The sequence below is a fragment of the Poecilia reticulata genome, chromosome 10 (assembly GCF_904066995.2).
Source record: "Poecilia reticulata chromosome 10, P_reticulata-male-v2, whole genome shotgun sequence".
Taxonomy (NCBI): Eukaryota; Metazoa; Chordata; class Actinopteri; order Cyprinodontiformes; family Poeciliidae; genus Poecilia; species Poecilia reticulata.
Window position 1 is genome coordinate 22,239,717 of NC_088839.1, and position 27,168 is coordinate 22,266,884.

Below are 27,168 nucleotides of genomic sequence, written 5' to 3' on the forward strand. Positions count from 1 at the left end.
CACCAGAATGGTTTCAGTGAAGCTTCAATGGAGGATTTCTGAGCATGAACAACTTGTCTAAGGACAAGTCACATCTCATCTGGAAAATAAAACTTTGAGAAGGCCATAGCAAAATGATCATTGTTTATTTTTTTTAGTAAGTCTTTTAGAAGTAGACCTGCTGCTCTTCATATTGTTGGTCTGCTGCAGAAACTAGGTGCAGCATCAGACCATCAGACACACATCCAGAAAGGTCTGTTGCTTCATTAGTCTATGTAGAAATGTTTTGGCAACAATGAGCTTGGCCTTTGTATGTTTTTTATTTTATTTTTTTAATAGTGTATTCTCAGCTTAAAATGTTCCTATCTTTCTTCTCTTTTTTTTATTGCTGAACTGTGAACGGTGAACCTAACTGAGGCCTCTCTGCTTTTCTGTCCCAAGTTATTTTGTGACCTCTTGGGGGAGTAGTTGATGCTCTTTTGGAATAAGTTTGTTTTGACAGTTTATCCTGGAAAGATTGAGCACTTTTTAATGTTTCCTCAAATTTGTAAAATTACTCTCACAGGGATTCACTGGAGACCTAAAGCTGCAAAAATGACTTTGTAACCTTTTCCGCAGTGTTGGCTGTCAACAACTTTGCTTTACTTGTCGTAATTCTTCTTCAGATCTTTTAGCCTACTTCACATCTTCAGTCAGGTTTTATCTATAGTGATTTATTGTTTTAACAGGTTTGGGAGTAAGCAGGTAGTTAATCCGTAGATAATCAGAGTTGTTGTATGATTTAACAAGCACAGAAACAGTGCAGGGCTACAGTAGCTCTTTTTTTTGGTTAATGAACCCATCATTTGAAAACTATATTTTACATTGGTCATCTTTGTGTAATATTAGATATATATTGATGATTTGAATCATACATGACAACAATGCAAAACCAGATACAAGTTGTGAGGTTTTATAACACTATATTTTCCATTCTGACCTGGGAAAATGAGTCCTTTACACTCTTTTACAAATGACTTAATATCAGCAGTCGATTTAATCACTTTATACATCAGAAATTAGTCCTTATATTTTATAAAAATGTATACATTTTGAACTGGAAACTCATTTCCGGGTGAAATTAATTAGATACAACTTTAGGAATATTCAGTTCTTTAATGTCATTGTGATAATTATATAACAATGAAATTTGTTCGGAGCATTCATACACAATAGGCAGACATCTACTAAAGATAAAGCTTTTCCTGATCCCTCATACACCCACCACAAAATTTACCCAATATATACACAATATGCAGAAACTGAATAAAACAAAAAAACAACTTATTTCCTTGGAGGCACTGTTCCACTTTGTAGCACCATGAAACTTGTGGTGACTTAGTGGCCTTTTCCACTCCGGCATCTGCTGGGTCAAAACCTGAGGCTTGATTATACCGACTCTCCTCAAGCAGATTTAGGACATTTTCTGTATTGTTGAACCTTTTGGAGACAACAGCATGAAATGAGAGTGTTAGTAAAATTCCTGACTACTAAAGATTTCTCCAAAATAATACACAGCGCTCTGGTTGGCAGAAACTCACAAACTCAGAGAACTTCAATAACAATAAATCTTACGTAAGCTCAATATTAATTTGTCAGATTCGTCAATTTCTGTGTTTTATTATAACACATTAACTTTCACGAGGTCATAACACAAACATCTGTTTGCGGGTAATGAAGTGTACTATAAAAAGATCCTGTGTTCATTAAAAGTTGTCCACAAACAAATTTAATTAGACCTCTAATGGAAGTAAGTTAATTTAATTAGTTTTTTTGTTTGTAAAGTTAACAATAAGAAAATTGATTAATTATAAATTAAGCTTGTTTTACAACTCCAGGCACCAGTAGTTAACTTTTCTGACGGTGTTTAGTTGCACACCTCTGAGACTGAAGATCATTATTTTATTTATAGCAACTTGTTTTACACAAACACACGCAGAAAACAGCTGCGTTGTTTCTTGCATCCAAGTGCTGTGAGAAAAGAACAGGAACGTTGTTGCATCCTTATCTTAACCCTCAGTTTTCCGAAAGGCTGCCAACATTTGCAAATCCAGCATCAAATCCCCATCAGATAGAGAATCGCCCAAAAAACAAAAACAGAGCAACTTTGCTGTAATACATTCATCCTTTTTTCTTCTTCTGTTTGACTCTTGTTTTCTCGCAGCCTAAATAAAACATAGACATGTCATTATATGCGGTGAAAATTATAGCTTCCTTTTAAATAGCTTTTCTTTGTATTCCCTCTGGTTTTGTTTTGAAACATCTCACTAATAGCTATTTTGAGTTTTCCTCTCTCAATAGCATTGACACTGAAGTGTTGTTGCCATGTCTGTGGGATGGTAATAAATTTTCATGGATTCACTGATAGAAGAAAGGCAGGAGTTGTTGGTGCATCTGTAATTGTCAGCTGATGTTGCTTTTATGTTTTCGAATTAACGATGGTTCATTTAAAACATAATTACTACAGCCAGTTAAATAGGGAATTTACTAATTATATGCCCTGTTTTCAGTGAAGGACTGAGGAACTGCCATAGGTACAGAAAGTCACAGCATTTTATCAGATTAATGATATTTACCTTGTCAATTATGCTGTACAATTTCTGTTGTTGACTTTCCCAGTAAAGTCAGCTTGCACTGATACGTGACGCAACAAACAGGAGCTGCTGTGAGGAGTGTTATCTGTGTGCACAGAAGTATTTGCCTGGTGTAGAGACACAGCCACTGTTATGCATGCAAATGGATCTGATCGAGACCCGACTGATCAGATAAAGAACTGTTTTGCAGATTAAGACAAAGAGCTTAAGAACGAACCCTCATGACTCAGTTTCAAAGCTTCTTCATTACAGGACGCCTTGGGCATAGACTTGTTTGGAGCGACGGCAGATGTAGAGCGGGACAAAGAAATTCCTCTGCATCCCCGAAAAACCCAGAGAGGGGTTATGTGGATTCAGATTCTTTATCTGTTCTGCTCTCTAAATCTGCAGAAGTTGAATTAGCATTTTTATTTTTGCATAAATATTGTTATCTTGAGCGCTGTGGTGGTTACCACACCAGCTATATACATGTCCAATAAACTTAATGCCTAATAAATGTGATACTAAGGAAATTAGTTAATACATCAGAACATAATTATAAGAAAGTTGGAAAATTAGATAAGTGTAATTTATTTTCTTATTAAATACAAGCCTTACATGGCAAAAAATACTAACAAGACAGAGGCAGATACATGACCTCGGAATTTCGCTATTCATTCATTTGCATTATTAAATTTAGCAAACCCCTTTCTGTAATATGAAGGAGCGCCTGATTGGCCAACCCGCCTGGCCGCCCTCCTGCATATATTAAAGTTTTGTCCACATTCCATGTCATTAGATGACAGAAACGGCACTTTTGTTTTTTAAATTTTTTTATGGTTGATTGTTTCAAGTAAAAAAATTTAAAATGGGAAATTACATATTACTTAACATTTACATTCAAATACGTGAAATTACAGCCAAGTGTCTATTTTCCATTCCTAGTCCCAGTGGCAGGCTGACGTATATGATGTTTCATAATTATAAGTAAAAACACCCTCAGACTATGGCACAAAAAATAACTCTTCATAACAGATAAAAAGTAATAAATAAAATTTTGTTTTGCAGTTTGTAGTCTATGTTGGTTCAATAATTTAATCTTATGTTGATAAATAAGTTTATTAGAATTTGCATAATTGCACTAAAAGTAAAGTTGTATACAGTTAAACTATGCTAACTGTAAAATCCTTCAGTCTATGTCAGCCAGGAATAGCTCCCGGCCGAGGAAAGTACATCGGAAATTTTTGTTTTTAGCATACATTTGTCTTTCAAATTTGGAAAAAGTAAAGATGCTGAAAGTCTGACTTCATTGTGACGTTTTCTATGACATCTGCTTGTTTACGTGGAGGATACGTTTAACTTTTTGTCAACAAAAGGGATTTGTTTTCATGATGAACATTAAATAAAGTTTTCTTATTTAACCCTGGTGTTATGTTTGTTTCTGAGGTAGAGCAATAATGTTCGTGGGTCAATTTGACCCAGGGAGTGTTTTATCATGCATTTGTGTCAGAAACCACGAAATTCCTCCAAAACATTTTTGTATCTGGTTATTAACTCCAATACTAACCACTTTAATCAATATTTGTGCAATAATGTTTTTTTATTTCTCAGAAATTAAGGATTAATGACAACAACTTACTCAATTACTCATTTGGACATAAAAAAATGTGAATTTTTTTTTATGTCCACTGAAGAAAATCTAGAAACAAAAATAATTTCCTTGAAATTGATCTTTGGTAAATTTTTTTATATTACATTTTTTTTTAAAGGGTGATCTTTATAATTGAACTTGAGACACACATACTGTTCCGAGTCAAATTGACCCGCCAATTCAAATCAAGATAAATGAGTCATGCAGAGAGTATTTATGTTTTCCTCCACTTCTACCGAGTGTCCACTCAGTGTGGGTGGAGTTTGTCCATGGGAACGGAAAAGGTTCCGGTCAAAAGTTGTATGAACACCTGCTTTCTCTATGTTCATAGTGAAGTAAAGAGAGTAGGGAGAAAGTGGGCTTGTGTGTGTCGGGGTGTGCATGTGTGTGTGTGTGTGTGTGTGCGTGTGTGTGTGTGTGTGTGTGGTGTGTTGTTTGTGTGTGTGTGGTGAAATGTGGTTCACAGCTGCAAGGAAACATATAGAATTGGACATTTTTTAATCTTTTTTTGCACTTTAACTTGACTGCCGGGTCAAACTGACCCGAACAGTATCGATGTAACAAGTAGACGCAGGGGGGGTTACAAATGTGTAAAATTAATACATTTTCAATTTATATGTAGAGTGCACCTATTAAGATAAACAGAAAAAGTTTAAAGCAAAAGTAATTCTTCCAACTATTTAAAAAAAAATTTTAACTTTAAAATGGGTCAATTTGCCCTGCAACATAACAGGAGGATTAATAATATACTTAATCATTACACTTTGTTTCTTTGCTAAAGTAAATAATTACTATTCTGGTAGATAAAAAGAACTGTCAATTACATTTACCAACACTTATTTCTTTTTGATATTAATTCGTTCTGCAGGAATTGCTCTAACTTTCAAGAGACAATATTTGTTCTCTGGACCATTTTCACAGTCTGGACTCCGTTGATTAACACAAATCTGATAAAAGGACACATGTGAAAATACTTTATTTGTGATGCATTTTTTAAAAGATATAGTTGCAACCATGTCAAATTAACATTAAGCTGAAAATGAACCCTAATCAAAAGTAATGATACAAAAAAAGCACTTAAATGTATCTAATTCTTGTTAATTTGATGACATATGGGTAAGTATAATTTTGTGCTTTTTCACAGTACAACATGAAGATTTCATAACAAAACCTGACAAAATACCTTTTTGGTTTTCTGGTCTTTATTACAGTCTAACTTCTGCTAACAGTGATACTTTTACTACTGTCACCATATTTGCCCAATGGTTCTCATGAACTGATGTCAGGAGTGAAAAAATACTATAAAGAGGGTCAGGAGAGGTTCATTGGACATTAACCTGCTTATTTTCGATCTAAAAGTTGTTCCGCTGTCAAGGTTCCTTTGTTTTGGTATTTAATGCGCTTAGGGTTGGAATTATGGCACATGGATTAAACTGCTATCCGTTGCCATGATGGGGTTCATGACCTGAAAAAACTGGCTACCGATAAAACGTCATCACATAGATTCAGTCCCTGAATTGTGAAACTATTACTATTTGCACATTTGGCTTGTGTTCATACCATGGGTTTACTGGTCCAAATGGATTTGAAAAAATAAATTGCTATTGTCTGTGGTTGAGGACCAAACGGCAAAAGGAATGATGCCTCAGTGTGAGGAAAACGGACCAGGGAACCTCTGATTTTAAATAGGAATCTTTCTGCAACATTGAAATAGCTCAATTGAGCCTAAAAACAGTAATTATATGTGACTGTTTTCCTGTAATGAATCCCTGAAAGCAGCTGCTCTTGGACTTGCTGAATTGAGGCCGTGTGGAGGACGTACTAATGAGAAGTCAGAGTCTTATTACAGTCCAAGCAATATCAGTTTGGTAAATCAGGAAGTAACTCCCCTGAAGATCTGAACATAGAAACAAAAGTGGATTTATAAATTTAAAAGAACTCGAGCTCAAATGTTTTGTAAAGGTTTACGCTGATGTGTTTTTTTTCTACTTTTGCGTTAGATTAAGCAAGCAGAAACAGCAGATAATTGAAAAGGGGTTGTCTGTTACTACCCAATAGTAAGTCCCGCCCACTCCTCACAACTCTTCGGACTCACTACTGCCCAGTTCTCTGTCCAACAGGTCCGGAAAATCCCCAGAAACTCGGGTCTTACCCTAGCGATAGTTTGTGGAGAATAATCTGTTTAAACTGGGGTCGGAAAGGACTCGTCTAGCTCTGACTACCTTCGATCCAGAAGTTATGACCTTTTACAGTTGAGGGGCAATCCGCTGAGTAGCCCTCACAGCGACATAACCCCTACAACCACTCCTGTTAACGGTAGCTCCTCTCCTAAAATAACGGCACTTGTTAACGGCTAGATTAAATTTAGTGACTTAGAGTTAAGTCCCAAGGTCATTATTTTAGTTTTGGCTAAAAGCAACCTATAAAACATTTCTACTTTTTCCTCCCAGAATCAAACTTCATAGTTATTTCACAACCATCAAAGAACTTTAAGGTGACTCATTAATTGAATGTCCACAACATCTTTTAGATTTTCTTAAATGCTAATTATTTTATTAGTAAGGCAATTTTTGCAAGAGTCAGTACAGCTTAATTCACTAGCAGAAATAATCAAATAAGTAAAATCAATAATCTAGCCTATCTTTCCCTAATGCTGACACTGAGAGCTAAAAAAGGGAAACTTTGAGAGAGACGGACAGAGTTTGGCATTTTTAACCCCAGAACTGGCCTGATGAAGAAGAAGGTGTTGCAGCAGCAGGAGGTTCCCAGTACAGGAAGAGTACTGACTTAGAGCAGCAGGTCTCGGGCATCAGGGTGACTTCCTCATGCGCGTAGCGGTCCTCAGCTTCTTGTCTTGCAGCTCTGTAGCTCCCTTCTACTCGTCTCACGATCTTTCTGGTCCCACGGAAGGAACACACCAGTTCTTCCTCTTTGCCTTTGTTCTTTGCCTTTGTCTTTATCTTCATCTTTGCCTTGGTCTTTGTCTTTGGGGGTCTAAACCCAGCTGATGAGAGAAGTGCGATTTGAAGCCACATGTTGCGGGGCTAACGGGTTGGTCCCCATGTGCAGAACAGTCTTCGGTTCTGTGGCCCCGGCTCTTCTTCAGCTGCAGAGTTCTTTGTCCATCTCCGTCTTGGCTCGAAGCTGCCTGAAGGATCCAACCAAAGTTTCCTCTGTTGCACCCACCTTATAAAGGGTTTATCCACCCCTTTGGTGCGTTTACATTGGCTAGCTTTGTTGCTGTGCCTGTCTCATTGGCTGACTGCTTGGACAGATGATCTCATATCCGTCACTTTGGAGACCTCATGACCTGATGTCTGTTCTAATGTCCCCAAGTTGCTCAGTAGTTCCTCCTACCTCTGTTTCCTGCCCAACCTTTTCTTGAAGTTTAGCAATAAGGCCTTAGTCACCTCCGCTATCCTATCAGTTCCCCTTTTCCCCTGTCCTTCCACCTACCATCTACCTCCAACACAACATCAGTGACCTTTAATTACAGTTACAACATTTTACACCTTTTCAAGTTCAATGTCAAAATCACATTTATAACCTTTTAGTTTATCTGATTCAACATTCATTTATAATGTTATAATAACCATAACTTATTAGTTACTCTTATTATAATCATAAGGTGAGTTATTACAGACATTTCTGAAAAGAACCCAATAATAATCCATTATTGTAATTATCTGATACCAAATTACAGTTACTTGTTTCACCTTTAAGTACTTCCACAAGTGTAAGAGTAAGTGTAAATATTCTTATAATCAAATCAACATCAACCACTGGTTAAACCAATATTAATTATTGGCATAATGATAAGTCATTATTTTAAGTATTTTACTGTGGGTTTTATCCAATCTCTCAAAATGTTTAGATTTTATTCTTTAAAAACCTTTAATGCTTTAAAATAAGGAATGGTCTGAACTATTTTTAGCCTGATGCAAGACAGAAACTTCCTCTTTATTAAGGAAACCAGCTTTTCCTGTTTCATGACTCTCTTTCTGCCTGACTTTGATTTTTTATGATTAAATAGAAAAAAGTAGAATTAAAGCAAAGTTTGCAGGACACAATAACAACACACACAACCAGATTCATTTTATTACCGTCTGACTCTACTGTTGGGTCTTGATGTCACCTATGTCATTAATTTTAAGGTAATTTTATTTATTATTACTATTAAACTAAAATCTCCAGCATGGGGAAGTGGGATGAGCTCGACTTTTCTCGACAGGGTGAAGACTTTTTCTTATCACTGTATAAATCAGGAATCAGTCTGGACACGATTCACTCAATACTGCTGGCAAAAGTGAAATTCTAAGGTTAAAACAAGTGCAAAATAATAGCTGAATAGTGTTGGCAATTGTAACATGATAACTTTCTTCCTTTTATGTTTCTGGTTCCAAATCTCAAAAATATTGTTTCACCCCTGAAAATGTTTTGAGCCCAAATGGGCTTCCTTCTAACTGCCTTCGGCTAAAATACTGTGTACTCATAAATAATCCACTCCCAAAAGCAAAAACACATTTAGAGTACAATAACATTTAAACCACAATACTTGTCTGTGGTTGAAGTTGTGTGCATAAACTCATTTGTTTGAAGTGCTGGTGCTGGTTTAATTTGGCAAAGCAGTTGCATTGTTTCGTAAGGTTGCTCATGAAACTAACGTAACTGCTAAAACCTGGAGACAGGTAGTTTTATCGATTTTCCAAGGCAGCCTAGCGATTGATTTTGGCCACATGCTACAGCGTTTCTTTGCTTTACCAAGCAGCAGAGATTCAACAGAGTCAATAAGACGTGAGAAGATGATGGCTCCTCCTACAGAGGCGTTTTATTCAGAAAGGAAAAGCTTTCTGTGTAGACCGCCATGCGTCAAAGACTTACATTTTACTAGTTCTCTGCCTGCTTTGAAAGATTTTCTACTCCACCTCTTTCAGGTACTTTATGCAGTGAGTGAGAGCTCACTGCTTTACTCATCCACACTTGTTTTCCTGCGACACTTGTGATGTGCGAGTAGAAAAGTAAAACTTACTTTAGATATTTTTGATAGAGGCCTCGTCTGTCTTTTGTCTTCCATCTCAAGGAGGATTATGCTTCAAGGAATTTTCATGAAACACCATTTACGGGGGGCTGATAAGGCCTCCTTTAGCCTGAGATAAGAGTCTATCTGCACACGTTATTGATCTCTGTCTGACCTGTTTGTGGAAGAAAAGCTGAAAGGACTAAACCACTTTTACACAGAGAACTGGACCCAGGAGAAAAGTGGTGCATAAAAAGAAGAAATACCACAGGAAAGGTAGGAAATGACTGTGAAGGTCAAGGTAAAATGAGAAAATACTTTATGCCTTGATAAAAATAAATGCATTTCTTAAACTTTATGTTTATTGAGACTGAAATATGATTTGAGATATCGTTATCAGGCAAAGGCCGTTTTTGTCCATCTTGTATTGTTGACCAAGTGGCACGCAACCCAATGTACTTGGAAATATAATGTAAACAAGAAACACTTTGAAACGAGAAGTTGTTGAATGGGCAATTCGAAGAAAATAATCTAAACCTCATTAATGTTTGACTTGAAACCAAAAAGTGCTCGACACTGCAAAACAAAGGAAAACAAGAAAGAAAGGGGTTATTCACATTATTGTAGAATTTGTTAAAAGGTTTGTTTGTTGACTGATTGTAGCACACTTTTCATTTAAAACAGAAGTAATTAGAAAGTCGATTTAATCCAGGAAAGTAAGTCACAGTCGAATTTCTTTGTAGAAACAGTGATGTTCACTGCAGTTCAACATCATACTTCGTCAGAGACAATCAGAATGGCTTTTTATTACATCTTTTGACAGAATTGGCATCTCTGCCAACACTTCCTCCCTCCAGGGCAAACACAGTTCTTCTTTCAGTCTGCTTAATATGGTAAGAAGTTCAACATCTCCTGGATGAGTTCAGTTCAGTTGCTTGTGGCTCATCCAACTTGTGCTTCGAGCTGCATCCACAAAACGATGATAGTGCCCCGTGGCATTCGCTGAAGCTGCGGCAGAAGTGTTGTCGTGTCGCGGCATGCCAGCAGTGCACCCTCGCTGCGTGCTAGATGGCAGACGCACACTGGGGGCCGATGCACATGACCTTCCGCTATCAGCACAGACACGCTCATTTTTCACCACAACCTTGAATCATTGTTTTTCTCAGCTTGAGCCCTTATGTTTCTTCTCCTACAAAGAAAATTGAATAAGTTTGAGGCGAGAAGAGAATCTGGCAGCTCAACATCAAAGTAGCTTTCGGGGTTTTTTTTCTTCAGTTTTGTATGTTTTTTACTAAAACTGTTCGTATTGTGTCCAACATTTATTTATTTATTTTTTTAGTTTTTTTAGTTGTTTTGTAATGAGGTTTTCTTTTCTACATCCACCCTGAATCGAGGAACAATTACACCTAGGAGGCCCTTCTTTGCATTGTTTGGAAGAGATTGGATTATTTATGATGCAGCAGGGTTACAGCTCATAAACCTCATGAAGAGTCTTTGTGTCTCATCCGCGAGAGTGTGTGCGTGTGTGTGTGTGTGAGAGAGAGTTGAATGCAAGACAAAAGACTTTGGAAGGGTCTTTAGAGGTTCAGGCTGGCAGATCACCCACTGTTTTACAGATCTGCTGTAGAGTTGCAGAGCAAAAAGGAAGAAAACAGATTGCATTGTGAAGCACTGTACTGGAAGAAACGGTAACCTTCTGTCTGTCATGACATATGCTATTTGTTATGCATTAATGAAGAGAATAATTATCTGTTAGATAAAATAATGATACATATTTAAATGTATACAAAAGTAAACTGTTTCTCAAAGAAAAAAAATTTTTTTTTACATAATGTCCAAATAGTCTTTTGCCAGTATTTGAGAAAACATTGGATTTGCGCATACCATCATAAAAACGTGTTCCCAAGAAAGATTACCAAACATCAGCGAAAATGTTCTCACATGATCTATCAGCTACAGAAATGAGACTGAAACAACATTGATCTGTGATCAAACAGAAGTATCGACTGCCTGTGTCTGATATTAAAACCAGTTTGAAAACGTTTGATAACTGGCAGATTCATCAATATTTCAACTGTCATCTTAATGCTAATGTAAAGCATTTAGAAGTCGATTAGATATTTGCTGTTTAGTCACCAAGTGTAACAAAATACAGCCTTGATTCAGTTACATGTTGTTAGCATCTTAAAGTTTACAGCTGATCCACAATAGATCCTAATTTAAAAAGTGTCTTCCAAAACTATTTTTGCAAATAAATCTACATTTTTAAATGACGTTAGCTTTATTCAGGGTCTATTTACAAATTAGTATTTAATTTTAGAAGCAATTTTTCATGTGACCTGCTATGTAAAGTTTTCAGATAGTGTCACGACTACAAACAGTTTAAAAATCTTTATGTGTGGTGTGTTGCTTTGTGTTGCTCAAACTATCTAATCAAACCCTGATTGCATTAAACTTATATTAAAGTATAACCCTCACCTTGCAGTGGCTCAATTTCCATTTGTACAGATGCCAGTCAGTAACATCCGTCAACACATACACCTTTTAAGAAATTATATTTTTCAGTGTACCTTTCATATTTAGAGAGCAAATAAAATAACTTTCAAGGAAATGAAACTTATAAATATTAAAGTAATGGAACAAATAAATATGATTTGGTCTTTCTGTTGTTTTCCAAAGTAATGAATCATTTAAGCAATGCATTTTTAACAAAAAGCAGCTGCTGTTGTGCAAAGCACATGGACTGTTTTCTTATTAACAACAAAACAACTCAATGGGAATTATGTTGAAAGTAGCTTATTGCTGTGACACTATTACTGGGAGAAACCTGCCGACCAAAGCCTTTAAACTTCAAAGTAGAAACACTGATCAGAGCTAGAGCTGAACAAATGATCAGAACATTTATCTAGATGTTACAATATTAGTGTTACAATATACCGTTTATATCACATATGGCCATTTGCCATTGCACTGATTTAAAATAAGATTTTCAAAGCTTGACAAACCTTGTAAAAGAGTTTTGAATTTTTTGCAGTATGCTGGAGTGTCAGATCTTCTAGCTCTGTTTATGTTATAAAGTCAAAGTTAAACTAAAGATTTTGTCACCACTGCTTCTGTCTTGGGTGAACATTGTGGTATACTGACATGATTGTACCCTTCAAAGGTTTGCTTTTTTAAATACTGTTCTTTTTTTGTTTCTTTTTAAACATGTCTCTTAATTTCAGTGAAGAAAGTCGCTATCCTGAATATAGATGTCCTGAGCTAAAAGTCCCAAACACAAGGATAAATTAGTATGCAGGACATAAATATCCCCAGTATACATTAGCTCTGACACTGACACATTGTCTGCTTTCTTTTGAGCACAAAATGTTTAATGCATGTGCAGCAGATTTCTTTCCAAGAGCCTAATTTTCGCCTTCTGCTTTTCAATTTCTCCTGAAGTTATTTTCCATTTTCTTTATGGTTTGCAGCACACTGTAAGGTAGACGTGCAGGCATCTTTGAGCGCAGGAACCCCAAACCTCTTTTCGAACAGCATGAAGCATGGAACTGGGACATAGCCAGTGTAACATGCCAGGCTGCAAATGTAGCACAAACTGTTTTTTAAATCCCAAACTCAGATTGAAAAATAATGCTGGGTTGCAGTCCAATCAGCGGGCACACACAGCTCTGTCATGTTTTGGTTCTCCAGCTTTGTGAAGACGGGAAAGTAAAGTAAAGCAGATTTTAGCAGCTTCACTGATTAATAGTGCTGTGTGTAAATAAGCATTTCAGGATCAGCCGAGCAGACTTAAATTGATTGCTCTCTCTCAGCCATTCTTTCAGAATGACAGACGAACACAGTGCACATTAAGAAACTGCACACTCTTTCTGCAAAAATGCTCCAAAGTGCACAGATGATTCATTCAGTCTATCACTGTGGCAAAATGCGGTAACGATATTCAAGGTTGCACTTGGGCATGTAAAATGAAAAGGTTTAGTGCCTGCTGGGACAGCAGGGGGAGTGCAGGGAGAGGAGGAGAGAGGTGATGGATAGTCCAACTTCCTGCAGGAGAAAGGTTTGATTAATGGTCGTCCACTCGGCAAAACACACCAGCTGTGAGGGGAGATAAGTACCAATACAAAGAGCAAATTACTGTCTCTACTGTCATAATTAACCTCGGAGACCACAACACACAGGAAGTATAGATTCCTATAGAAACAGCCTCACTTCCCAAACTGCATAATAATTCCCTTCAGGGACAAAAACAAACAACAAAAATGACAAAAAAAAGTGCCTGTTTAAGTGTTGAGAACCTCTTTTAGCTCCAGGATTTAAGGCCTTTTTCTTGCTGTGCGAGCTGCTCCAAAAGATGTATGAGCAAATTACTAGCTGGAATGGTTTGAATAGAATGAGTTTGCTGTGCCAATGATTGTCAACACTCCAGCCAAGCTCATCCCCAAGTGGAGAATGGAAATCCAAACAATCTTCCCTGGAGTAAAATTTGGAGTTATTCCTTCTTATGTACAAGAGGGAAGAAATTAGGTAACTTTTTAGGCTTTGAACTCACAGCTCAACTTTTTTGTGAAACTTCAGTCACAGCTGGAGGAGCTCTAGAGTGATAATGGTGTGAGAAGCGACTGTGAAAAACAGCTGCACCATATTTCAAAAAAGCATTTTAGCTATACAGCGTTTAATCAGTTAGTTGAAAATACAAGCAAGCTTGATCAGAAGGGCAGAAAGCATTCCACCTGCTGGACCCACTCACTGTGAAAGGACATAATTATTTCCCATGTTTCCAGTTCCCAGCGGCCTTAAACACATATAAGCTCCGAGAGACTCACCACAGAAAAAGTGGCCTTTGATAACAGCTAATGACTGCCGTGCTGAATTCTTCAACCGTAACATTATTTGAGCGCAAACTGATTGGAAACATGTGCCCAAGTGTCAGAACAATTTATGGGTCTCTCACTGATGACCTTTCCACACACCGTACAGTCCAGTACACACGTTAAGTATCACATCCAATCTGATCATCAGCAGATGGATTTAACCGAGTTACAGTTTCCATGGGTAAAGTGTTGACAAAATCCACGGTTTAATCTGTGTTGCGATTTTTTTTGTTCAGCTTTTTTGTTTTCTACCTTGTCAGCAATCAGGAAAGTCTTATATCATCAACTTGTAAGTAAAACCTGGAAGAATGATGTTGCTTTACACGACATCATACTTGTGAGATTGTTATAAAGATAACAAAAATAGAACCTGTATCAAGTGCCACAGTATTTTTGAAAAGAAAGTGTTATTCTTTTGTTCATTTGCAAAAGAATAACACTAGTTATTACTTATTCTGCAAAACTAGCATGACAAGTGCATTATTATGTTCAGAATCATGTTATTAGCGACATTTATGGTTATTTTGACGTTTTTAGATATATAGTCATAGAATATATTGTCAACTATCTTTTTTGTATGTGAGAGAAAAAGTGTCCTAGACTTCTTTCAGCCAGCTGACCAGTGGTGAGCAGAAGCAGAAAGAGGAATGCATGTGCTGCATTATTATATGATCTAAATAGGTGCTAGAGTTACTTTTCTGGGGTTTCAATAAAACATAGGAACAATATAACAGAAAATTAGTTGCGTTTTCTTTTGCAAATGAAATATTTAAAGCTACATATGTTAATATTTAGCTACATTCCCTGAATGTAACAAGAAAGACAAAATGACTGCAAATTACAGGCTACATTTCTTCAAAAATATATAAGATTCTAACAAAAAATAAACAACTTTTGAATAAAGCTTTCATCTTTACATCAACACAAACAAAACAAATTACAGGCATTGATCTTCAACATAAAGACAATAAACAATGAGTATCCTCATTTCTTTAAAATTAACACAAATTTAGATTTTCTCGTTTGATTTTTGATGGATAACACAGTTTCCCTTTAAATTAAAGTCTCAAATCTAAGGTGCAGTCAAAGAATAACAGCTATTTCTTATGAAAGCCGAATGAAAGAGTCATGCTTTCCTGCCTGGATCTCTCTGTGCTGCCTTTTGACACACTGGGGTCATGTCTCTGTAGGTGAGACAACACACTGAATGTGTTGCTGCTAACATAAGCAACACGTCTGGTCACAGTTTTAACAGGTTTCTGACCGAAAGAAGAATCAGTAGCACACATTTATACATCTATGCATCACACCAATTTTTTCTTTTTTTATGTGAAAGGCTGCACTGTCGTCAGCCACGATGAGGCATTTGTCTCGTGCTCAAACCGACAATAGAACAGCCTCAGCTGGTGAGAAGCAACAAGGGACGGAGAAAATAAATGAGGGAATATATGATGGAGCATAGTGTGGGTCTCGTCAACAAACATTTTTTCCCAAACACTTTCTGGACAGATATCCTGTGTTTATTGGCAGAGCAAAATATACATCACAGCCCACAACGGTCAGAGTTCAACAAATTTCAAATTTGCCTGCAGTAAAGCTCATGATCCACCAAACTGTGCACAGCTCCACACCAAGGTGGCCATCGAGGTCCACTGGAGCACAAAAAATGGAAACAATGGTTGTTTTCTGTCTAAAATCCCCCATTAGCCACTATTTTCTTCACCACCTGATGTAGAACAGAATACAAAACCTCAGACACCTGACTGAAATGATTCTTTTGGATGCTGGTTTATCCTTTATTTTCTCTTAGCTGTCATTCCCATGGCCTGGCATAAACATTCTGCATCTCTACCAGTTTACAGATGGGTTGCAATTCTGTTTTTTCAACATTGCACACAGTCCTCAAACCAAGATAAACAAATGAAACAGGGCAGATTTGAAAGAGCAGATATTCAAAACAAAATAAAAAAAAATATATATAAATTTAAAAAAAGGATTTGCTGGGGAGGTTTGGGTTCACCGCAAAGATAGCTACATTAAACAAAGAGCAGAACACAGTGTACTGTACATCAGTACCTTTGTGTTGCATCTTGCCTTGTACTTCATACTGCCAGCACACCAACACCCACTGATGTCAAAGCACCCTGGACAAGTGTTGATAAGTAAATGAGAGTGACACAGACATAACGACGAGAAGGTCCTATTGGTACAGCTATAGTTTGATTTGTAGGACAAAGTAATATTTTTTTAAGATTGTGGACATGCCTTCGGTTAACCTTTACGTCTGTAAACAGAGTAGAGCTGTGTGTAGAGAGCGTGGTTAATCATAGACTTTGTTTCCATTCCAGCAAAAGTAAGCAGCAGAGATTCATCTCTGCAAAGGTCTTATTGGATTCATATGGTAAAGAGTGCAGGTCCAGTCCTGTAAAATGAATCACAAGGAATTAATGTTTCCCTGTCGGGAGTGGAAATACCACAGCCAGCTGGGAGATAAAAATGAAATACTGCAATCTGTTTCATTAAATGTCAACAAATGATCTCCCTTCAAAACACCCATATGTAACATGTAAAATGTTTGTAGATTCAATGCTGTGTCCGGTTAAAACTACAACATGACAAATATAGACACACAGTTCAACATAACTACGTATTTGGGAAATATATTTGGTAAAGAAGCACGATATTTATCATGAATGTCAACAAATATCAAAGCAACATTATCAATTATTCATTTTATTTTGGAGATTTAATTTTAATTATATGCTAAAAACTGTTTTTGCAGCCTCATCTGTTGTAAAAAAAAACAAAACAACCTGCACTAAAAACAAAGAGCACTTTAAGAACATGTATTATGCAAAGCCATAAAATGAGCCCCTATGTGCAGATATCACAGCTGTGACAGTTCCTCCATATTTTGTGTGGCATCCTGCTGAGGTCTTCAGCTAACAGTCAGAAGTCATTTTCACACCTGAACTCCAATCCTAACATGTCCCAGATAACTTCTTAAACTGCTCAACTCGATAAAACAAATTGAGAAGGGAGTAAAATATTCAAATGCAAAAGCAAATCCTCTCCAGCATTCTGCTGGCTGCAAATATATTCACAAGCCTTGAGATTAATTTGGAATTTTATCACTTCATAATCAGGAAATAATGTTTTTTTTTAATTATTATTATTTTATCTAATAAGGCAGACACGCTTAAAGTCATGCATAACTGGAGAGATGAGGGTTAAAAAGTGGAATTTTTTTTACATTTAATACTTTGATACACCATCATGGAGTTTTGTGAAACTAATTGGCTTCACTGGCACCTAATTAGGAAGAAGAGTCTAATGGTGTGTAATTTAATCTCAATTTAAATGCAGCTGTCATCAAAAAATATTTTAGAATGGCTCTACAGAACTACAAACCTATGAGAGCATGGTTGTCCACCTAAGCTAAGAGGATGGGCAAAGACTGAATTAACCAGAGAAACAGACAACAGGCTCACCGTGACTCTAAAGGAGTTAGGGTTATATGTAGATCTGTAGCCCAGTTGACCAAAAACCGGTGACACCACAACTACTAATGACAGAGCCATCATGGAAAAGCAATAAAGTGGAAGCACTTGTCGAGCTAAAAGAAAGATTTACAGTTTGCTACAAGCCGCATGGGACGCAGAAAACACGGAAAAGGGCGAGACTAAATGTAAGGGTTTGTATTTGAGGCCGAAAACAAACCCGTACACAACTTTCATACTGTGAAACATGGTGGTGGCAGCATCATTCCCTGAGGAAATGTTACTCCAGCACAGACAATAATAGTTGGTAGATTGGATAGGATGAACGAATCAGTTTATATCAAAGCATTTATGTGTTAGAATGGTGCAGTGAAAGTCAAAACCCAAAACCAATTGTTTAGGTCAAGACTAAAATCATTGCTGTTAAGATAATTCTCATTGTCCAGTCTGAATTAATGCAAGATATTCTGCAACGAATAAAGTTTTTAGATCTGGTAGAGAATCAAAGGGTAATGTGGTTCGACAAAGAATCATATTAGGGAGTAAAAATGCAAATGCATGGTGCACTCATTTAACCATGCTTCAGTTTCTTTTGTACCTTGCAACGATGCACTACTTTGAGTTTGTCCATCACATAGAAGTCCAGTAAAATACTGGAAACAATGATAAAATCCACTTCATTGTGTGATTGGCAACTCAGTGTGGTCATTTCTCATAGTTTCTTTGTGTTGATATATGCTACACTCTCTGCTGGGTTTAACTTATTTTCACTAATAGAACTTTGTGTTTTGTCAAAACGTACTAAAGTAAACAATACATTTGTCTGTAATAGTCCATAAGATTATTTTATTTGTAATTTAGTAAAACCAAGATATAAAAAGGAAGAGCTTAGCAGGAGAGGTCAAAATGTCACTCTTTCATTTACGAACGACACTGTCAGAGCCAAGGCATATTTCCTAAATGAGAAAGTTTTGGAAGGTCATCAGTAGAGATGACTGTGGCATTCTGACTCAATCTGAGGCTATCTAGCACCACCATATGCTGCTTGAACCACAGGGAGATGTGGCTGTAAAACTGAAACATGTGCATATCACAAACTCCGGCGTTTGAAGTGGCTTAGACCTCTCGCGCTCATTCCTAAGACCTGACCTTTCCCGCAGACCACCAGCTGCTCCATACACATTCGGTTTTCTCTGTGTTTATACAGATAATCACTTAACCAACGTGTGTCCATCCTGCACTTGTGGCACACATGTCATAAATTATGGGACTTTTTCAGTTTATTAGCCTCCTTTGAGACCAGGGGGAGATGAAGACTTGTTTTTCGTTTTCATGTGTTGACTGTGGTTTCTGTCATTGTTGCTGTGGGTTATGGAGAGAAAGGAGGCCACCCACTTTTATGTGTTGACTTTCTTGCAATCCTCTCTCATTAGTAGGATCCTCTAAACATTCACTTTAGCAGGGGGAATAGATGAGAGCTTCTCAGCAAGTCTAAGCAGAAACCTTTTTGGAAAAAAGAAAAAGAAGGAGAACACAAACTGAGATCGAAAAGCCTAAAGCTAAAAACACAGCAACACTTTTCTCCTATAATACGACAAAATTAGTTTTCAGATCTGGGTGAAGAAACAATGAAGAAATACTGATATTTACTTCATGGAAATAGGTGTTGCTGTTTCAACATATGTGGTCAGAACAGGGATATACACTGCCTCAAAAAAGTAATCACAGCCCTGAACCTTCTTAGCTTTAGTCACTTTGCAAACAAAAGTTTAATGTATTTCTTTCAGATTTAATGTTGCAGACAAACACAAAGCGGGGCATATTTGTGAAATGTAAAGTAAATTATATATTGATTTCCAAATTTTTTCAAAGAAGCATAAATGTGGTGTGGAAAAATTTTAGTTTTGCACTTGCTCTTTTTAGTAGATCTTCCAAAACAAAGTGGTTCCTGAAAGAGAGGCATAGCAAAGGATTTTTTCAATTTGCTGCAGAACCTTTTACGGGACACAGCAAAAATGTAGAAGAGGAGCTCTGTTTAGATTAGGCTAAAATCCCCACTTTTACATGTGGAGGTGGCAGCATCAGACTGTGTACATGAGTTTCTGCAGAAAGAAGATGGACTGAGATAAATATGTGGCAATACTGGATAAAAACTTTAGCAGTAGACGGACACAATAGAACAGTTCACATTACTGCTTTTTAAGAGTTAGAATGGCCTAGTCAAAGTTCTGACTTAAATCTCATCAACCCTCTGTCAAGACTTGAAAATTGAAGTTCACCGATAGTCTCTGTATAATCCCAACAAGCTACTTTACAAAGAAGAATGGGCAAAATCTTTACTTTATAATGTGCAAGGAAATTTCAGCTGTATTTATTTAACATAAAATATCCTTAAATACTTTAACATAATCTTTCTTCTACTTCAAAATATGCCCTACTTGGTGCTGTGACATCACATGCAAATCCTGCTAAGACACATTTACGTTGTGGCTGTAATGTGATCTTGCTTTTGCAAGGCGTTGTATGTTGATGTGGGGAGTTATTTTATCTGGGCTGGCAGAAGTCTGAGCCACTAACAGCAGAGCAGAGGCTCTGTGCAGAGATGTCCCTCTGTTTGTTTAAAGGGCAGCACAATCGATGGCCCTGTTTTTTTGAGACATTGCTGTGACCTCTTGCAATGGCACCTGTATCAATCACAGGATGAGTTTGTTCTCTGCTTCACTGCTCGGTACATTTGTCTCTTACACTCACTGTCGTAGACGGAGACCCTCCATCTACTCTCAAATGTCAGTTTAAACCTCATGTCAGCTGACTTCTGACAAAGAAATACATAAATATCTTAAAGATGTGACAACAACAATTCTGGGGAGAATATCTATGTGAGAAAGAATCGGTACTGGGGGAAGGTTTTCTGTAAGGCAGCAATAAATAAAATCAGATATAATACTTTAAACATGTAAAAAGAGATCAAATATTGTTTATTGTATGCTAAATTGATATAATTTGTTGTAATTTGTTTCAGTTTTCCTGGGTAAATTCATCTAACAGTATTCAATGACAGAATGAAATTTCAATTATTTGTAACATCTGGATCATATGAACTAGTCCACAACATTTAGATGTCTGTAAGATGTATTTAACTCATTCAATCTGAAATTACAGGGACAGTGTACATCTACATTCTCTCTAGTTGCACTTTGTGCCAAATATGCCATTTTACATTTAAATAGGAAAATTTGATTGCAGAAAAACCTTGTGTCCATGTAAATGAGAACAAATACTTATTTGGAATTTCCCTCCTCGCTTTTATGCTGCTTATGATTTAAGTGCTATTGAATATGTAGCACCACATGCACACAGCAACATCACAGACCCTCGAGTAAACTCAATGAGACCAAACAGAATTGTCTAAAAGCGGGTAATTTTTATCGAGCTGAAGAAAAGCTTGCTGTGGTAACAACCAGCTCCCGGCTTCTGACGGATTGGACCACAGTTAATCTGTATGTATGGCCAAAGCTTTGGAGGCCACATTGTAATCATCTGGCCTGTTCCCTGCGATCCCCGACTGATGTCTTGGCCTGAAAGAGAGGGATGATTCCCATTATGGAGTAATTAGTCTTGTTGTCACCACCGGACATCGACAGTGAATCCACTTGCAGGGGCTCTAAAGGGATTTGGGAGTTCGCCACTGCTGAATGATAATCAGCGTTGCCTTCACTTGCCAAGGACAGACACTGAGTTGTAACTTTGCTTCGCCGATACATTGAAACACAGACATCTGGATTCCCCTCGCTGAGGAGAGCTGAGATGTTTCATTTATATCATTCATTCTCCAATTTCATACCACTTTTTTGTTGTTAAAAAGCTGTTTAATAAATACTTTTTTTATATATAAAGAATGAGCTTGTCTCTGATACACGGACATTTGTGTATGATAGCAGAACAGAGGGAATAATCTGACTTGTTTACCAAAAAGAGAAACAATTAATAAATAAAATACCGAAATTATTCATCACACAGAAAGCACAAATCCTCATTTCAATTTGACTTGCAACTGATTAGAGCTTGGTCCCTTTGACCCAACTACGGTAGGAAACCGTATGGTCCATGATGACACTATCTGGACAAATTCTAGAAACCCAGAACTGGAAGAGTAAAAAGACAAAACAAATACGAACAGATAAAATTAACCAAAGACAAAGAACATTTCAGGAGCTGCACTCTTAGGCCACCAACAAGTCCTAATGCAAGCCCCATTTGAGTCTAGAGTTACAATGAACCATCTGCAAAAAAACTCTTTGCCCACATGTCCACTGATGCAGGATCTATGATGTTGTCTCTCATTTGAAGAGTCTGAAATCTGGTTGAAGTACAAGCCATCATTAACTATTTAAAAAGGTTGAATATTTTAGACACAAATCTGATGGTTTGTGGCAGAAAACTAAAATTAGCTGTCAGTGGATCCAGAATAACTATGGAAAGTTCAAATCAACACAGAAATGGTTCAACAGACGCAATTATCTTAGTCCTCAGATCTTAACCTATAGATTTGTGTTATCAGCTGAAGAGAAAAGAGCATTAAAAAGGACCCAGTACTTTTATTACTATTATATGGTGTGTTGCATGAACTGCAACTGCAGGGGGTCAGGGGTTACAGGTTGCTAACCTGTAACCCCTGACAGGTCAGCATGGATCTCTTTCAGCATGAAAGAGATCCATGAATCTCTTTCAGCAAAAGAGATTCATGGAAAGTACTGACACCAGCTGTGCCACCATATGTCATGGATATTTTAATATGAATAAATTAAGTTAATTAAATTGATTCCTACCCTTATGGCACATTTTAGTAGTTAGAAGTACACTATATTAATATTTCAGAAAAAAAATGTAATTACCTTAGCAATATTGTATCAATTTTAGATTTAACTACAACTGAACATAATTTTCTTAGATCCTTTTATGGCCTTACTTCATATTTGTGCAACAGAAACCATACGCAGAGGTGGGTAGAATACCAAAAATTGTGCTCAAGTAAGAGTAGCACTACTTCAACATAGTTTTACTCAGGTAAAAAGTAGCTCTCCAAGAAATTACTCAAAGAGTAAATAAGTATTTGGTGAAAAGTCTACTGAAATATCGAGTAACTGATAAAACTATCAATTGTTTAATATTTAAAAATTACATAATAAGACAGACCAAGATATAAAGTTAAGAGGGAATTTTGGAATTTAAAGGACCATATGACAATAACACACATACAAAAATTACATCAGGCAAAACAAAATATTTCCAAATCAGATTTTTTCAATATAAAACATTTGAAAATTTAACAAAAAAAAAATGCAGGTGTGTGTCTGTTGATTTTTGGGTTAAAATTTTTTGTTTTTCATTCAGTGGGTAAAGAAAACAGACATTTTAGTCAAGTACAGAGGCCGACAGGTGCAAATGCGCAGCAACAGAGAAAACATGCAAACAAAAAAAAGACACGCGCACAAATGAAATGCAGCAAACATAAAAATAGACGCAAGCAAAAAGCAAATAAAATGCAGCAAACAAAAGAAGAGACGCAAAGAAAAAAGAATCCAACCACAAATTAAATGCAGCAAACAAAAGAAAATATGCAAACAAAAAGTGCAAAAAGCCGAAAGTGCTCCAGACCACTAGAGGGAGTCGAACAAAAAACAGCTGTGTCCAAATTTAGGGTCTGCATCCTTTAAAACGGGTGTTCAGAAAAGCAGCAATGGCAGCAAAATTATTTTTGTTGTATTACACTTAAAATTACACAAAATGATTTTTTACAATGTTTTTAGGCGAGAACGTAGATGTATAGATCTGAAATATCTGCTCGTTTCATCAATAAATCACTTAATTACAATATTGCTCCAACGTTTTCGGAGATCTCTGCTCCTGCTGCATTAACAGCCAGCTCCCCTCGCCAGCTGTCAGCTGGCCGGGCGCTCCAGGTTCGGCACACTGAGAGAAAATACATGTCTCCCGGCAAATCGTTTTAAAAACTACAGATAGTTTTCCCCTATGAGTGGAGGTGAAACACAGATATTAAGCCAGGTAATAGCTGTAAAAAATTTTTGGTTCACTAAAGTATTTAATTTATTCCTGAGCAAATGGGTTTGACTGATTAAAGCCATGCCTTGCTGCATTTCATTTTCATTTGTTTGCGTCTCTTTTTTTAGTTTGCTGCATTTCATTTGGTTTTTGTTTGCGTCTCTTTTTTGTTTGCTGCATTTCATTTGTTGTTGCATTCTTTTTTGTTTGCGTCTCTTTTTTGTTTGCTGCATTTCATTTGTTGTTGCATTCTTTTTTGTTTGCGTCTCTTTTTTTGTTTGCTGCATTTTTTTTGCTTTTTTTGCGTCTATTTTTATGTTTGCTGCATTTCATTTGTGCGCATGTATTTTTTTTTTGTTTGCATGTTTTCTCTGTTGCTGCGCATTTGCACCTGTTTGACCACCGTAAGTAAGAGCACTAATACTACATAATAAAATTACTCAAGTAAAAAGTAGTAAAAATACTCGTAACAGTACTTTTTTTTTTCTTCGAAATCATTTCTCAGGTAAATGAAATTGGTATTAACTAGTTACTACCCAACTCTGACACACTTGACATAAATCAGGTACACATGAGCCACATATGGCTCAGCCACAAGCTGCTGACCAGATGTACAATAGAGTCCACACTGATTTACTGCTGCAGCATTTTGGTACTTCAGCAGTAAAACAACAGAGAAGAGGAGCGTGGAGAGGATTACCAGAACAGTCCAGAGGATCTTCAGATGCCCTCTGTCCAGAATTGAAGACATCTATTCAGCCCACCTGTCCATTTATCTGATTTTGTCTCTTGATTTTGTTCTTCTAGTTATTGTTTTGAGTTCTAGTTGCTTCCCTCCACAGTTGTTTCCAGTCACCTGATTTTCTGCACCTGTAGACAATGTCATTCTCCACGCCTTTCTCAGTGACATACACTGGTGTCAACAGCATCATTGTTCATTCTTGGATCTTAATGTTTTCATGCCAATTTCCTGCCTGTTATTTTCCCATTCTTCACGTTTCTGGTCTCCTTTTGCATTGTGGGTAAGTTTTTGTAGTCTTCTATTAGACCTGATTATTCTGAAGTCCTGTCTGCATTTTGGTCTTAAAACTCACCCAACATATGGCTCAGCTTTACTTGAATACATTCAGGATACACTAAAAAACTTTTTTTTGTAACTTTGAAATATTCAAAACTATTTTTCAACATATTGTTCCGTGTTGCTTTACATCTTTTTGTGGAAACTAGGGGATTTGTTGCCTCCGAGTGACTGAAAGTGCTGATTTTTCTGTTTTAGTTTCCCACCAAATATTTTTGACACTGTTCAAAAATCTGCCTGCCCCTGTAAAAACAAAGATATTTGAACACTATGAAACAAACACATTTCTTCCAAAGATGTGTGACTTTTAATAGTTACAAACATACAACCTGGTGAACAGGAAGAATTAATATAATGTATTGAAAAAGTTGAGCTTACATAGTCATCAGTAGTTACTGTTTAGGCATTTCTTCCTCTAACATAAAGTCATTACCTGCTTTAATTGCCCCTCTGGCTAATACTCAATGAACCTGTCTGTTTAAATTAGCACCAACATATGTGCAGAAACATAAAAAAACATAAATGCATCACCCCAGAGGCCATCTACATTGCACATTATTGTGACCATAAATAGTCGATTGGTAAATAATAATGTCTTACTGGTTTACTGAGATGCTGCTAATGAGACCTGACATCGGCATGGCACATCAATAGTTTTTTTTTACTGCCCTACAGCCTCAGTCAATAAACATTATAAAATAAGACAGCAAGTACTGCTGAGGAAATAATGCTTTGAAAATAGCAATAACTGAGATCATTTCTGAGTTTGTTCAGTGATGCTTTGAAATGGGTTTATCAGCTGGAGACAAAAATGTTTCGTCTGCCTGCAGAGAGGAAACAGCAGAAAACTTACACAGCTGTCATGAAAAAGCATGAAACATTTCAAGTCAGTTATTGTGAAATCCCCATAATTTCACAGCAAATGCAGGAAAAAAGAAAAAAAATAAATGTTCTGGAGAGACGGGGAAACAATTAGGTTAAACTACAGAAGAATAGGAAAAAAAGTAAAAATGCTCAGTTTCACACTGTAGACAAAACCATTATTTACTACAAATAAATTTAATAATCCCCAAAAAATACAAAATATTTTCTAAAATTACGTTTGCAGTAAGTTAAATTGGAAGTTTCAATTTAGTGGAGCAAAATCGTGACTTCATTTATATTTATGGTACCAATATGTAAAAAAGATTTTTATGGGAAGAAGATCTGCTAAAAAATGAAAGATAAAACAATTCATAAATGTTTTCCAAAAGCATAATTAATGAAAATTAAAATACCAAGACTTTATTTGGTGCTCAAGGAATCATGCATTTTGTGAATATTTCCTTTTTTTTTTCTCTCTTTTATTTATCTTTGATGCTCTTGTAGCATACCCAACACAAGAGTCAAAAGCTGACTAATCCTGCAATTCATGATCTGCCAATAACTTCTAAGAAAACCATTGAATTCATAGGTTGTAACATGGCAACATGTGAAATATAGTGAATATTTTTGATAGTCACTTTACAAATCAGAATAAGTTTTCATGTTGGTTGCATGGGTCTCTCCTACTCACTTATTGAAAGTACATTGTCTCTGCTTCAGTGTGTGTTTTTAATGTCACATCTGGTTCATTTAATCTGTAAATCCAATGAGTGCAAATGATCATAAAATCGTAAGTGAACAATTCCTTACCTGACATGAGAAACTGTGTCTCTAGTCGCATTTACTGGAAGACACTGAAGAAAGCCAGCCTCAAACTAAAAAAAGAAAATGTGTGTTGTGTGGTGTAATGTGTGTAGCTAATTATTATGATTGATATATGGGAAAGCCCTGTGTTGCTAAATTCAATGTTTATATTTTGTAAGGCTCAAAAACAAACATTTTAAATCATTAGACAATTTTGTTCCCCCTCTTTAAAGTCTCCAGGGGCCGACGATAATGGTCTCGGCAAATGGTATTCCCATGATGTTTGATGCGACTCATCACTCCCCCATATTACAACAGTGGAGGCAGAGAGTGCAGTTACTTTGACATTTGGAACCCCGGTGGCAACACTGATGAGAAATAATGCAGTTTTAAATAAACATTAGCAGTATCATTAAAAGATTTGCTGTGTAAAAGAGTAATAGTTTGATTTATAAAAGTATTAGTCCTCTGTGGTTGTTATGTCAAGTGATGGAAAGCCGGAGATCCAGCTGCAGGGTTAGACGATGAACAGCGGTTCAGATTTGGTCATCAGATAAACTGCTGGTATGTTATGATGTTCTTAGCGTCTAAAAGTTTGATATTCAGATAAGCCTCCATAATTACACACTGCTTTAATATTTTTTTTAAACATTTAATAAAAGTAATGGGTTTTAAGTTGCTTTATGCAATTATGTGTCTTTACTCTTCAATAGCAATTCTGAAAAAAAA

The 27,168-nt window shown here is 36.6% G+C and overlaps 1 long non-coding RNA gene across 1 annotated transcript in view; it reads right to left on the reverse strand.

Moving 5' to 3' along the window:
* Nucleotides 1-381: 381 nt before the first annotated feature.
* Nucleotides 382-27,168, reverse strand: part of LOC145553109 (uncharacterized) — a 117,628-nt gene continuing 90,841 nt past the window's right edge. Inside the window, exon 3 of the long non-coding RNA XR_014089320.1 lies at nucleotides 382-1,458. This is a non-coding gene — a long non-coding RNA (uncharacterized LOC145553109). The remainder of the gene's footprint in view (nucleotides 1,459-27,168) is intronic.